Source organism: Peromyscus eremicus, chromosome 6, assembly GCF_949786415.1.
Source record: "Peromyscus eremicus chromosome 6, PerEre_H2_v1, whole genome shotgun sequence".
NCBI lineage: Eukaryota > Metazoa > Chordata > Mammalia > Rodentia > Cricetidae > Peromyscus > Peromyscus eremicus.
In genome coordinates this window covers 106,595,166-106,610,689 of record NC_081421.1, presented here as the reverse complement: position 1 = coordinate 106,610,689, position 15,524 = coordinate 106,595,166, and the positions used below count along the sequence as shown (strand labels likewise).

The window sequence follows — 15,524 nt, the reverse complement described above, 5'->3', positions numbered from 1 at the left end:
GTGACTTTGGAATTCACAGCCTAAGGGCTTAACTTCCAGGAAATTCTTCCCACACTGCAGTATAACTTCATAAGTACATAATTATAATTCCATGAAAGTATGTGCTGTATTCTGCCTTATGTGACACCACATACTACTTTGGCTTTTGTGACCTCTTAGAGGACAGTGACAGTAGTGTATAATTCATTGAAACTGACACAGGAGGTGCCAGTATCTGTGAAATCAGTGATAGTCTCCTTCCAAGTTCAATGATGTCCCATTTCAATGTCTCTTCATCAGCAAGGGAAGAATGTTTTGAATTTTTCTGGATCAGAAAGACATTCTTGCTCTCTGTTGTTGGGGGGTCACTCCGAGTGATAATATCTAATACAGATCACTTTTGGCTTGGCTATTAGATAAAGGATTCTTCCAAGCATTACATTAGGAGTAGAAATTGTACCTTCTTACTCTTTTAGGGGCTGGTTGAGAGCATGCTCAGTAAGATCTGCTTAGTGCCCAACAGCAGCACAGAATATGGCTGGCATCTTCATGGAGGTAAAATAAAATACTGTATCACAATGTGTACATGTTGTAGTGGTCATCAGTACAAGCATTAATAGCCCCTAAGACTATGAAGAAATTAATTTATTTTAAGTTCCCATAACAACTGTTTATGCTTGTGAACATCCCCTGTGCATTCACTAGCTCTTTCTGGTATATAAAACTGTGAATTAGGGTTGTTATAATGAAACATACATTGTGTGTGCATTATATATATATATATATAGACATATATATAATTCAACTTATAAGTTGAAATGTATATCATGTAAAGCATTATATAATCTTTCCTATAGGGTTTTTTTTAAGCTACAATGTATGCTTATTGTACAGGTGAAGAAACTGGGCCTCAGATATTACTTGATAAATTATAGAGATAATTCAAGACAAACCTAGGGCTCCAGTTCAAGACTGATTTCAAGTCAAGTGAAGTCCTTCTGTTTAATTTTGCCTTTTACAGCTAGGAGCTGTGGCCCATTCTAAGCAAGCTGTATCCTTTTTAGAAATAGAAGCAGAACACTCTTATTCCATTTTCCACACATGTTTTAGAGTTTACAATGCTCAGAGTATGGGTCTATTTCATGACTCCTCTTCAAACTGTATAATTTCTTGCCATTTACTTACTATTTGGATTTCCAGCCTCCAAACTAACTCTACACACTATTGTCAATACATAACTTCATGATTAGGGAAATGCATGTGATTTTAATGGACTTAGCAACAAATACAATCTGAACTCACAGTATTGGTGCTGGAGTTCCCACATATAAGCATTTTTTCTTTGTAGCCTGATTATGACAAATACCCTTTGACACCTTAGAGTGGATGAAATTGTTAGAAACATCCCAGGAAGCAGATCTGTAGAACATAGAGAAAACATTGGGCATCAAAGCGGGAGTATCTGAAGAATGTTTCATGGCAATGGATTGCAGCCCACAAAAGAATGTTCAAGTTCGAACCAAAGAGGTCTATGAACACGATCCTATCTGGAAATGGCTCTTTGCAGACCTTGGGCTAAGAGGTGGTCATAATGGCTGGTTTCTTAATAAAAGAAAGGAGTAGTGACTGGGAATGGCTTGGAAGTTAAGAAGTCCCACTGCCTTTGCAGAGGACTCACATTGGGTTCCTAGCACACATGCTGGGTGTCTCATAACCACCTGTAATTCCAGCTCCACATGATCTGATGTTTAGTTTGGACTCCACAGACACCTGCGCACACGCATATATAGAGTTAAAAATTAATCTTTTAAATAAAAGAAAGGCAAGTCTCTCTGGATCTGGATTAGAGAAGGCACAGGGAAGGAGCTGACATAATGTAGAGACTGAGATGGTGCAGCCACGCCTAAGAATGCCAGACATTGCCACAGCCACCAGAGGCTAGGACTAGACGAAGGATTTCTGGGGAGTGTGGCCTTCACCTTAATGACAGACACCTTAATGTCAGACCTCTGGCTTCAAGGGCTGTGACGGAACAAATCCCTGACATTGTGGGTTCTGTTGCCACAGATATAGGAAGAACCTAGTCTACCTGCTTCCCATGCCACCTCCTGTTTTAAGTATATTCCACGGGATCATTTTGAGCTTGAAATTCAACTTGGTATTTGTTGCTGATGAACTTGAAGTGAGAACCCATGAAAGTCTGGTCAGTAATTTATTAAGGGATGCAATGGGAATAACACAGGCACGAAAGCTCCCGTCCTGGCTCACCCCACCATGGTGTCAGGAAACCCTCCATGTCCCAGAGCGCGTGACCCTCCGTTTTTTTTTTTTTTGTTTGTTTGTTTGTTTGTTTGTTTGTTTTTTGGTTTTTTTCGAGATAGGGTTTCTCCGTGTAGTTTTGGTGCCTGTCCTGGATCTCACTCTGTAGACCAGGCTGGCCTCTTCTAACTCAGAGAAAACTGCCTGGCTCTGCCTCCCGAGTGCTGGGATTAAAGATGTGCACCGCCACTGCCCAGCGACCCTCTGTTCTTATCGGGTCACATACCCAGACAAGACCATGCCCTAGGGATAGTCACCCCAATACCATTGACTGAACGGATCGAATTCCCACAACAATGAACAACCTTCCCCTTGTGTTCTCATGGATATCCCTTCTGTATGCTTCTGACAACGAGACTGCCAACACCTTGCACACTGTAGTCTTCCTACCCCCACCTAGTCCACACAGGAAAGAAAAACACCTTAGACTTCCTTGTTTCACGAGAGCTTGCAGGCGTTGTATTCATGTCAGCAAGAAAAAAAATCATTTTATATTACACTCTATCAGTGTACTAAATCATATTAAGGGCGCTCTCTCTCTCTCTCTCTCTCTCTCTCTCTCTCTCTCTCTCTCTCTCCCCCCCCCGCCCCGTGTGTGTGTGTGTGTGTGTGTGTGTGTGTGTGTGTGTGTGTGTGAGAGAGAGAGGGGGGGGGTGTGTCACTTTCTGTCACTAAGCCTGAAGCTCGGCAGTTGGCTATGTTGACTGGCCAGTGAGTTCCAGGGATCCAAAGGATGCTGTCACTGCTAGGGTTACAGATGCCCCCACCTATAATGGCTTTTTACACACATGGGTGCTAAGAATCCCAACTCCCACCTCAGGGCTAGGCACTATGCTGACTGACTATTTCCCAAGCCCCTAGGGGCACAATTTCTAATAATGTCCCATTAAAAAGTCGTTGCCTTCCATTTGTATGAAGCTTCTGAACTCTAGATGTCAAAACAACCTCTGGGATTTAAATGAAATCGCTTTATGGTAGATTATTGGGCTCTTAAGGTCACTTAAAGACTCCCCAGTATCCAATGGAAAACGTGTTCCCTCATCACTATACCAAGAAGGTTTTTTACAACCTCACGGGTTGTGGTGGAAAGCGGCTCAGGGGGCTAAGTACCAAGGCAACACTACCTGGTGTTTCAAAGTTGTATTTCCACTTGAACTCAGTAGTGAGACCCTGAACTCTAAAATATCTGTTTCAGGTCAAAACTCACTTGGGAGCTACCTCGCCCCAGGCTGTCATCCCCAACCCATGAAGGCACTGTGCCCAAAGAATAAAGCCGCTCAAATGCTCGCAAACGGTCATCACTGGGAGGCCTCTCCAGAAAAATAACCTCCTTTGAGCCGGATAAGGATTTATGAGCTGTAAACCAACACTGTGGGTCCCACTGCCACTATAATTCCATCCACAGCAGTGATCACACAGGCCGGACAACGTGCTGTGGATGGAATAACTGACCAGATTGAAGACTTCACCCAAACCCAACCTCAGCTCATAGTTCTCTGGAGAGATGGCCGCTCCGATCTCGAAATTCCGGTTCAGTCTGCGAAGAGACCTGAGTGTAACCGAGACCCCCAGAGCGGGGAACCTGCAGATGGGACTGACTTTTGTGCGGGGCACGTGGGGACTAAGCCGGTCTCCGGTGGCCTCCAGCTGTTCGGGCCTGCCCTTGGGCAACCGGGCGCCTCCCGGGGGCGTCACGACCGCAGCGGGGCTGGGGGTTCGGGGCGCCGGGTCGGGGCGCGCGGGCTTTCCCCCACCCCCGGCGGCGACCCCACCTCCCGCCCCCGCTGCGCGCGCGCGTGGGTCCGTCCGTCTGTCTGCTCTCTCTCTCTCTCTCTCGACGTCAGTGGGAATTTCCAGCCAGGAAGTGAGAGAGTGAGCGAGAGAGGACGAGAGAGAAGTACCGAGGCGAGCCGGGCAGGAAGAGGAGGTTTCGCCACCCGAGCGGCCCGGCTACGCGCTGACGGCTTCCCGTGCCCTGCGCGCCCCCGGCCTCCCGCCGCCGCCGCCGCCGCCGCCGCTGCAGCCGCCGCCGCCGCCGCCGCCCTCGGCCTGCTCGCGGGCCGGCTCCAGCAGCGCAGGCCGGAGCTCAGGGCCCCGCCGCGCCCGGCCCGCCCCGCGCTTCTCCGCCCGCGCCGCAGCCATGGCGCGCCGCTGAGCCGCCGGCCCGCAGCCCCGACCCCGCTCGGGCTCCCGCCGGTCCGCGCCGTCCCGCAGCGGGAGCCCGCAGGCGCCGAGAGGCCGCGCCCGCCCGCCGCACCTCCAGGGTAAGCCCGAGGGATCGGAGGGGGACGGAGCCGCCACCTCTCTCTCCGCCGCAGCCCGCAGGCGGGTCCGATCGGCTCGCTGCGGCGCGGGGCTCCGGGCGGGTCCGCCGCGGGGGTTGAGGGGGAGGGCGAGCCGGGGCAGGAATTGCGGGACGCGCGGCCCCGGCTGCGGGGACAGGGCACATCCGCACTGGGCGACCCGAGGCCTCTCCGGGCCGGCGGGGCCCATCGCGACTCCGCGGGCGGGAATGGGAACCGGAGGGGAACTCTAGCAAAGTTTTAGAGATAGCTCCCCAAGCCCCTGCCGCGGGGGGGTGGCTGCCGGGCTGAGGTCCGCTGCGGCGGAGGAGAGATAGGAAGGTGCTTGGTGCAGTGCACAGCCAGATTTCACCGAAGGGCGGTCGGTGAAATGAAAGCAGAAGTGTCTGTCAGTCCTCCTGGCTGGCAAACCCCTTCCCAGCTCCTCAGAATCCAGCAGGAGAGCCCGGGGCCCACTTTCTGATCTGTGATAGACACCCCAACCACACACACACACACACACACACACACACACACACACACACACACAGTGTATTCAGCTGCCAGATCTCAACATTGATTTTCAAAATATAAGGAGGGCCTCACACCGATTCTCCAGGCCTGGCATTTGAGAGAGAAATTACCTACTAATAGCACCTTTTAAGACACTTGAATGCAGGAAACTCTAGAATAATGGCACCGTGTATCGTGCATGACCTCTAAAACAAAAAACAAACAAACAAACAAACAAAAAACAGTACAAACTACTCCTTTCCTACATGTAAGCTTTCTTAGGTCTCCTGAGATAGACACCGACCTTGACTCTATTTATTGGTCTGTTCTGAAACTTAAATGGAACTAATGATAAAAGATTTCATCATCTAGATTTAATCCATTTTTTATGGACTTTTTAAAGTGAAGGTTGACATTGCAGCTTTCTGAGTAACCAACCATATTTAACTAAAATTTTTTGTTGTAGGGCTCATAACTGAGAAATATTTGCAGTGTTTATTTACATTTGATAGCCATGGCATCAAATAATGGGTATAAACGGATGGTCGTTGGTAAATACAAAAGCTGGAGATCAAGATAGACTTCAGTAGCTTTCTAGTGGAATCCTCAACGGAGTATTCTTGGGTGGCATAAAATGCATTAATGTTTGTAAGACCTTCAAAAGGGAAACTCGATTAAAGTAAGCCCTTAACTGAAGTGTGTTTTTCCCTGATTTTAATATTGTGCTTTCTAGAGATGGAGCCACTTACTGTCTGATGAACTAAAAATTATGTAAATTATTTACAGCAAAGTACTTTGCTTAGCCTATGAACTTGAGAAGACGGGAATCAAAAGATTTGCTTCCTGTTGCATTTAACATTTGTCATCCAATCGGATGACTAACAGAACACATATAATGATGGGAACGTGAAATCTGCAGCCCTTGTCCGTGTTGATACATCTGGGAGTCTCTTGCTAGCTTAGAGAAAATGTTTTCTTGGCTTAACATACTTAAACAAATGCGAGCACAAAAGAAGTCTTCTCCGTAGACATAATGCTGGCACTAAAATACTATACTTGCTGGGAAATGCTAACCACTTCAAAACCAAACGACTCTTAAAGAAAGTTGTTTAATCCTGTTAAAGGTTGGTGGCCACCTGACACTCTGTTATCTTTGTTCAGAAAGTCGGCTGCATCTTGTGTTCTACACATGGCAATTACTTGAGCTGAGTAGGTAGTGAACGTCCCTGTGTTTCAAAGCCAGTTAGTCAATACTGGAGTATACATACAAAAATAGTCCTTCCCCTTTGTAAGCACTGCTTTGATCTTTGTGTTTCCTTTTTGACTTGTGCCTCTAAAACTAGATCAGCCAGGCTGGCTGGGTTGCAGTGGGTTAAAGCCCGACTAGTTGGAAATGGGCAGCGTTTTAGATTTAGTGATCATGTTCCTTGTCGTGGTCCCTCCAGACGAATCGAAGCTCAGTGGAGAAGCTAGTATTTCTGCAGGCTGTTTTCACTGCTGCTTTCAGACTTCCCGAGAAGTGATGAAGTAAGCCACTGCCTTGACGTTCAGGGATTGCTCCTTGTGGTAGATAGAGCTAGATAAAAACTTGGCAGCCACCTGGATTGTGGATTATCATTCAGTCAGCAAGCCCGTGGTTTTACCTAATTTATTTATAAGGTATTCCCCGGCTCAGCAGAGGTGAGAGTTCTGGCTTCTTGGGGGAAGTGACCACTTATAACCTTCAGTTAATTTGAGCTTGGGAAAAGAAAGAAAAGTAGCTGCCATTTTTAAACAATAAGCTAAAATAATTGTTCCTGATTTGCCACGTGGATTTATTGTTTAGCCCAGACTGGGCTAAACCTAGGGCCTTATAAGTGTTGTACTATGGAACTATACCTCCATATACCTCCAGCCCAGCTGGCAGTATTTTTGGATAATGTGCTCCAGATAACATCTTTTTTCCCCTCTAGAAATTACTGGTAGATGTCCTGTTCTGGGCTCAGAGATACTGTGTTAGGAAGTGTACCAGGAATGACTAGTTGAACCAAAGGAGTAAATCCTTGTGTTGTGCTCTTTTCCTGTGACAGATTGGACAGGAATTCTGTCCAGGAGATTGGATGTATGTGAGCCGGTATCTGAGTTTCATGAGTTTGTCTTCTGGTAGGAAGCTGTTTTGTTTGGATGGCTTACCAACTTTCTGCTTACAACATGAGTGAATTATATAAGGTAGTATGCTTGTTGTGTTAGAAGAAAAGGACCAGGAGAAAGTTGAAGAGAATTATGCTAGAAGACTAACATGCATTGCTCCTGCATTTCTGTCTGATTATGGCTGGTTGACACCGGAGCACCCAGTTCTGCTTCTGGGAATTGTGATTTTGCACCTCCCATCAGTACTGAACCTAGTTGTTGTGTTAGAGGTGAGCAGGTAGAAGAATAAGAGAGGATGTATCCCAGCAAATGCATTCTGTGGAAGCTTGGGAGATTTGAGGTTTTTAACTAAGTGCAGACACTCAGCCTCAGGGAGGAATGTTTGGAAGATGGGCATAGTCTTGCAAGAGTAGAATCTGGAAGTTTGAAAACCACATAGTGTGGTAGAGTTAATAACTCTGATCTTTGTGCTGTTGCCTTAATGGGAATACATTGTCTTGTTGGGAAGGAAGAAGAGAAGGGAGGGAGAGAGCTGGAAGACAGGAGGGAGGGAGGGAAGGAGGGAGGGAGGGCATTCTTTTCCTGCTGATGAAATCGCTGTATCCTTCTTGCTTCTGTACTGTCTTGGAGGATGTTCCTGGATGCTAGTTAATATTTTCAGATGAGATTGGAAGACTAACCAATAGTTTAAAAAATAAGGTAAGACTGCTTTACTTCAACACAAAGAGCTTACAGGCTAATAAAAGATAAGATTTGGTAAAAACTGTGAAGTCTAAGAGAGACAATATAGATAAAACTTTTGTTGGCGTATTAATCCTAAGTACTATATATTAAATTTTTTAAATGTACTATTATGAAGCCCTATACTTTGTGTAGTAACTAACAGATTTAATTATCAGTAATGTAAGTTTGATAGGCTTTAATTTGTTGTTTGTTTTTAAAATAGGAATAATGATATATATGTTCTAATTATCTAGTACAAATTGCTTTCTAACTTTTTATCTTTTACTGTTAGGCCCCTAATCTAACTAGCTTTCATTCTGATCCATGCTTCTAACAGATTTAAATATTTATTTATTCCTTCTTTAACTGTGAAAAAACCCTGAGCTTTCAAGAAGGATATAAATATTCTATAAGTAATATTCTTTAGAAGAGCCTAAAATTATTTTAAAAAGAATAAAAGGCTATTTGAAAGAGTCTAGTCTTATAGTTCTAACTAAAAGCAAATAGCATCTAATCTATACTGAAAAGAAATCTCTAACCCTTACGTTGATATTTATATGATAGTTATATTTATATTCATATGATATTTATTTAACAACCGATAAATGATTCACATTAAATTGTTTCAACAGGCAGCCTTTTACTAAAGGCCAGTTGTTCTCAACCTGTGGGTCGCAACCCTTTTGAGAGTCGATATCAGATATCCTACATATTCAATATCCTACAATTCATAACAGTATCAAAATGACAGTTATGAAGTAGCAAGGAAATAATTTTATGGTGGGGAGGTTACAACATGAGAAACTATTGAACGGTCTCAGCATTACAGAGGTTGACAACCACTGCTATGGGCAGTAGAAAGTACTCTATTGGCCAGGCGGTGGTAGCAGCACAGGGCTTTCACCCCAGCACTCGGGAGGCAGAGCCAGGCGAATCTCTGTGAGTTCGAGGCCAGCCTGGTCTACAAAGCAAGTTCCAGGACAGCCAGAGCTACACAGAGAAACCCTGTCTTGAAAAAAACACAAAAAAAGTACACTATTTCATCTTTCTGGTAAGATAGAAAAAGCCCCAAAACCCAGTTTTTGCTTCCTAGACACTGTATTTTATGTGAAGTACATTTAGGGTTTATTAGGGTGAATAAATTATTAAAAATTACCTATTGCTCTCATAAAAAAGGAAGGCTTTCATTCTAAAGGGGAATTTATGAAATGGAAAAGTATCATTTTAATTTTAAAGTTTTAGAGAGACACTAGCCAAGCAAGGTAATAAAGTAACCAAAACATTTACACAGGGTGTGTGTGTGTGTGTGTGTGTGTGTGTGTGTGTGTGTATAACTTTTTTGCAAGGTTAGAACTTCTCTAAATTCCACTGAAACCATAATTTCAGTGCTAGCCTCTCTGAAAAAGGAACTAATGCTAACAGAAAGGTTCTTAACACCTTCCCAAATCCATCAGCCAAAAGGTCTGAAATAAAATATGGCCTCCAGAAGTAATGCTTGTCACTCATGAGTCTGTGCCTGTTCCAAGGAACTGGATGGGAAACCCGGTGAGCAGCGCTCACTCAGCCACTTTACTGTGTTTCCATTGTCACCTTGTGATGACCTTGCAACACCGAAACCTGGGTCTCCACAGGCGAGCTCGGTTCATCCCTCAAGTAGCACTTTCAGAAAATTGAGCTTGAAACTACGCATCTGACCACTTGTTTTTGACAGACTCAGTTTATCCAATGAAATACACCACCCAGACAAGGAAGGGACGAGATGCCAATCTCCACCCTGATGTCACTGTGTCCTGGGAGGCCCTAGGACAGCCTTCTTTGCTGTCCACAACTCACTGTTCTGAGCCTCACCCTCTCTTCACAATACTTATAAACATACGTCCACATTGGAGAAAAGTGTGTGTGTGTGTGTGTGTGTGTGTGTATTCCTCACCTCTCTTCACAATACTTATAAACATACATCCACGTTGGGGAAAGTTAGTGTGTGTGTGTGTGTGTGTGTGTGTGTGTGTGTGTGTGTGTGTGTGTATTCCTCACCTCTCTTCACAATACTTATAAACATACATCCACGTTGGGGAAAAGTTAGTGTGTGTATGTGTGTGTGTGTGTGTGTGTGTGTGTGTATGCTTCACCTCTCTTCATGACACTTATAAACATACATCCACGTTGGGGAAAAGTGTGTGTGTGTGTGTGTGTGTGTGTATGCCTCACCTCTCTTCATGACACTTATAAACATATATCCATGGTGGGGAAAATTTAGTGTGTGTGTGTGTGTGTGTGTGTGTGTGTGTGTGTGTGTTCCTCACCTCTGTTTACGACACTCATACGTGGATGTATGTTTATGAGGGAAAGAGTGTGTGTGTGTGTGTGTGTGTGCATGCATATCTAGTCTTTTTCTTTGTTTCCAACAAACTCAGAGAATTAAGTGTGTACATATGTACCCAGTGCATGAAAAGCTGTCTTTGCTGAAAAGGGCAGTGAAAGTGACTGGCAGAAGTATTTGTCAGTTAAAATCATAGACAGCCCAAGCACACTGCCTGTGCCCTCCTCATGACACTGTTACTACAAGCAGTCTGTTTAGCTGGGCTCCTTTGCGTGATGAACTCATCCTGCAGCTTCTGGATATATCTAGAATAAACAAAGCTGTAACTTTGTCCTGGCCACTGTGTTAGTCAAATGTGTGTGGGCAGCCGTGCATTTCATATTAGACGTAACAGCTGTTTGTTGTTGTTGTTTTTTTTCTTCCATGTAAACCTCTCCATAAATGAGGCTCAGTAGAGTTTCTATGGAGGGCTTACTATTTATAAACTTGACCTAAAGAGAAAAAAGAGCTATATCAAGTTGAGCATTCCTTCTGAGAAAGAGGTTAACATTTAAGAGCATAGATTGTTTGAATGAATTTTATTCACTCAAATAGCAACAACAACAACAAAAACTTCCCAAAGTATTATTCTGTTATATATTCTGTGATTTGATCTGAACCTGTTATGCCGTATATCAGTGTGGGAGTACACCCACCCCTTGCTGTATCACCTGCCAGTTCTCCCATACCTTCTACATATTTATTGGCTTTCTCTCTAAGCCTGCAATTCATTTTAATAGAAAAATTATTTACTTAATTGTCTTAGAAAATGTGCCTTCAAAGATAAGAATTTTAGGAGTGAGATCATCGTGACTATTTTACATATGTTAACATAAATTTATACCTCGTGTCTTAATGACTTTTCAAGGTGTTTCCTAGCTATTGGTTCTTAAACATGGGTTTCTTTGTAGGGTCAAACATTTATTGATGTTTGGCTATTAACATTTACTTAAAGGCTTTAGTATCTTTTGTTGTTGTTGAGGTATGGGCATGGTACAGAAGACAACAGCATCTAATATAAAGCTCTATGTATGATGGACTTTTTTTAAAAAAAAAATTACATTTATTTCTTTAGTTTGTGGAGATCAGGGGACAACTTTCAGGAGTCAGTTCTCTGCTTTCACCACATGGATCTTGGGGATTGAACTCAGGTTGTAAGGTTTGGCAGCAAGTACCTTTACCTGCTGAGCCATCTCACCAGCCCCATACGGTGTGCTTTTATGGCTTAGAAATTTAAAGGTAAGACAGTGTGGAAGAAATATGGATGGCCATTCATATGGGGCAAACAGAGTAGAAAGGAAGAAACACACAGGCAAAGACGAGAATCAAAGTTACGTCAAACCTAACGTTGCCCTGTTGGACATTTATAAAAGTACTTAGGAGAATATGTAATACCATTGGTTTGTAGAAAATCAAAACTGAAAACAAATATAAAATCTAGGAAGTAGGAAATATATTTTTAAATGTGCTCAAACTGCTTCTTCTAAACCAAGTAGGCAACCTGGGAGGGACTGTCTACAGGAAATGGATTAAAGTGAACCTAAGATACAGCCAGTTGAATACCCCATTTATTTAATCAATTCATTTCCAATGCTTCGAATCCATGGAGCATTTTAACCAGTATGACTGTGTAGGTGTCATTAAACCTCAGAGCCTTGAAAGATTTGGCCCAAACAATGACAATAAACATAAATAAAGGTTTAGGGAGAGTTCTCTGGTGTTTAAGATTTAATGTTAAATCTTGAATGTGAAAATAAAACAATCTAGAAGGTGAATCAGAATTCCAGAGAAATGGGTAAGTTATGAACTTCATGGCTGAAAGGGGAAAAGGTCACTAAAGTAGAGTTATTGCCTGTGAGTAGGTGTTTGTAGGCATTTCACGGCCCTTATCCTGTTTAGAAATTGAAAACAGGGGCTGGAGATGCAGTTTGCTTACTGGCCAGGTATTGGCCAGGTATGTTGCCTGCACAGGTATTCTGTGCAGAACTATTGCACATACTGCACTACAAAAAAAAGTCATTTCTCCTATTCTAAGAAAAATTCTAAGCAAACATCGTGCACTTGTTAAAATCAAAGCATGGTATCTGACAATAATTAAATATCTTCCATTGTTCTCTTGCCAATTATAGTACTCATTTGGTATAATATAATTTCTTTCTGTGTATTTACCCAATTTCCCATTGAAAACATTTAATTCAATTTTAACAAGCACACAGAACCATTAAAATAGTTCCTAATTATTTAAGAATACTGTATGGTTGGTCATTTACCCTACAATTATGGTTCTTTTTTTCCGGATGGGTAGGGGAAACACCCTGCTTCTCTTAGAAAGTCTACTGTGATAGCCAAATAGGAGTTATTCCAAGTTGCTGTTGAGGTAGTTTAATCCTGTGTTGCAATAGATAGATGATGTTTTAGGTAAGTCTCTGCACTTACTACATATGTGCTAGACAGACGTGGGATAGCCATTTGGGACAAATCACAGAAAACAGGGTTTGTTTGCTAAGCACTTGGGGATCTCTACAGAGATGCTCCCATCAGTATGCCAGTCTAAATTTCTCATCATCCTCTCACACCTGTTCCTTGCACACAGAAGGGGATGCCGTTGCTCGCCCACCATGCCATTCTACAGGCTTTCCACTCTGCCAGTCTAACAGCCCTTCCTTCCCAACCCTCACTTTCTCCTTCAGTTGCATCTAAAGTCTCTTGATCTGCTGCCCATCCCTTCCGGGCTGGGTTTCTGGCTTTCTTTTCTCCTCTGTCTCCCAATGCAGTCTCTTGCTTTTGGCCCCCTTAGCCCAGGCATCATAGCCTACTTTCTTGTTCTTTCCTATTCTGAAGTGAATCACACTTGTTTTTACAGCTGATCTCACCATGTCTCACCTCCCTAAATCCTCACTCATCACCTAATTCTCAAGTCATTTATGTCGACTTTCAGTCGCTCCTCCCCACCCCCAGCTTTCTCTCTTTAATACATTTGCATGAGAGGACTCTCTTTTGTGCCCACCCTGCTGACTGCTGACATTCAGGCGACATTCAGGTGTGGCTCAGCATCACCTTCCTCCATCTTCCTTTTTCTGTTATGTTGGCCTCCCTGTGAGGAATTATGTTGGCCATTCTGTTTTCTCTTGACTTCTTACATATTTTTAAATGAGATATCATCAGGCAGAGATTATTTTATTTAGTTTCTATTGCATAGCACACTTCATGTTTGCTGAAGGAACAAGTAACTAAACAAAATGATTAGGAAGCTGTGTTCCTCATTAAGCTGTGTGGCTCTCAGTAAGCAAACTAATTTCTTTGGGTCTTGTTTTGTTTCTTGTAAAAAGAGAGGGCAAGTTAGGGACAGGCTGTATGAATATCTGCCTCTAATATAATTAGGCTTCTTTTCATGCCATTCCATTGATTGGAAGACCTCAGATTTTCTTGCCATCTTGAGGGATCAATAAAAAGAAAGGGCATGGGTGTGCATGAAGCCAATTCTTGATTTTCAATGAGTATATGAATTTGTTGGTTTTGTGGATAGTGGGTTATTTTTTTTAGTCCTGGCACTAGATGGTTTTGGGATTTCATCATGCAGTTATTAACTAGTTTCTTACATTTAATCTACCCAAAGAAAACTTGGGCAAATTTGAGACAGACATTGAATATAAAATTCAGTATTTGAATTATTAGTTGATTCCAGTTTGGAAAAGGAAGAAGACACAGTGGTGATGGTGTAAGCTGAGCCCTCATCTGTCATAGAAACTTGATAAGTCACTGACAAAAATATAAGCACATCGCTGGGAATGTGAACAGAAGGTAAATAGCTGAGTCTTTGGGGTTAGTAGGATTGGAGGCAGGCAGGAGAGAGGGAAGGCAGCGTTGCTTATCTTAGCAATCATTTTAACCTTATTTTTCTTCCTCCCTCCCAGCTTTCATAGACTAATTAAAAAGCATATATTTATGGTGTACAAGGTAATCCTGTTCACACTTCAGGAAATGATTAAATACACTGACGTATGTAGTGTTTTAGTTATACAGTAGCAATTCATTTGAGGAGCCATCAAATCCTTGGGTGCCGGGTACTCAGAAATACAATACTGACCAAAACAGAGGTACAGAACTGAATGGAGTTTACATTATAGAATGTTGATTGTTTTAAATTTCCTTGTTGATGTTAACCTTTCTGAAGCTTAAAGAACCAAATAACTAAGAAAGTACATGGATGATGAAGGGGAATCATTAGTTATTTGTCTTAGAATGAGTATATTTAGCCTTGGTAGAAGTCAAAAAGTAGAATATTGCTGACCCCTCCAAACTCTTATGACCCCTCTAAGGACCTCTGCCCAAACTCTCACCTAAATGGCTCCATTAGCAGCTTCTAGATTGTAAAAATATTGATTCTCTCACTCTCATTCATCCTCACCTGACAATTAAGAATTAAGACATGGCAGCACATGTTAGAAATCCCAGCATTCTGGAAGAGGCTTCAAGGCTAGCCTAGGCTACATGATAAAAACCATGTCAAAAACAATAGCATCAGCTACAACTAAACCAAACCAACCCCCAAATCCCCACAAAACAATGAGTTGATACTGTGGAGTGGCTGATGGCCTCAATGTCAGTCAGTTTATTTCTGATTTTCCTCACTAAACAAAATGTTGTTTGTTTGTTTGTTAACTTAAGATATGACTAAAACTGCCAGACAAATCAAATTCTCACATTAACTCATCAATTATGGGTTAAAAAATTTTTGCTTATTGAAACAGGGTAGTCGAGGCCACTGACAAGGGCACATGGGAGAGGGATGTCTTCACTTCTGGCATCAGCTGTGAGAGCACAAGTGGCCTCTTCCTCCTTGGCCATGCGTTGCACATTGACATCTGTGTAGAGTAAGCAGCGCCCAGTACTGACAGCCCTAAATGAGATTCAAGGACCGAAAGAGCTGTGTGTGAAGCCTGACTTGGGTGCTTTTGTGTGTATACCTGGAAAGTCTTCTCCTTGGTTGTTCCCTCGGGCATACCATTTCTTACCTGAGCTTGGCTGTGCCGCATTGGCAGAGCCAAAGTTGCTGGTTCACACAATAAATGCTTTTCTTTTCAAACCTAGGGGTTGGGGATGTGACTCATTGGTAGAACATTACCTAGTGTGCTCAGGCTAGAGATTCGACCTCTAACACCATACAATGAGACCAAAAAAATAAATAAATCAGAAAAGACATATTTTCCGGGTTTTTG

The 15,524-nt window shown here is 43.0% G+C and overlaps 1 protein-coding gene across 1 annotated transcript in view; it reads left to right on the top strand.

The window, feature by feature from the left end:
• The first annotated feature begins 4,480 nt into the window (after positions 1–4,480).
• The window catches only part of Nfkb1 (nuclear factor kappa B subunit 1), a 115,529-nt gene continuing 104,485 nt past the window's right edge, over positions 4,481–15,524 (top strand). Inside the window, exon 1 of the mRNA XM_059266309.1 lies at positions 4,481–4,562. The gene's annotated coding sequence lies outside the window, so the exon portion shown is untranslated. The remainder of the gene's footprint in view (positions 4,563–15,524) is intronic.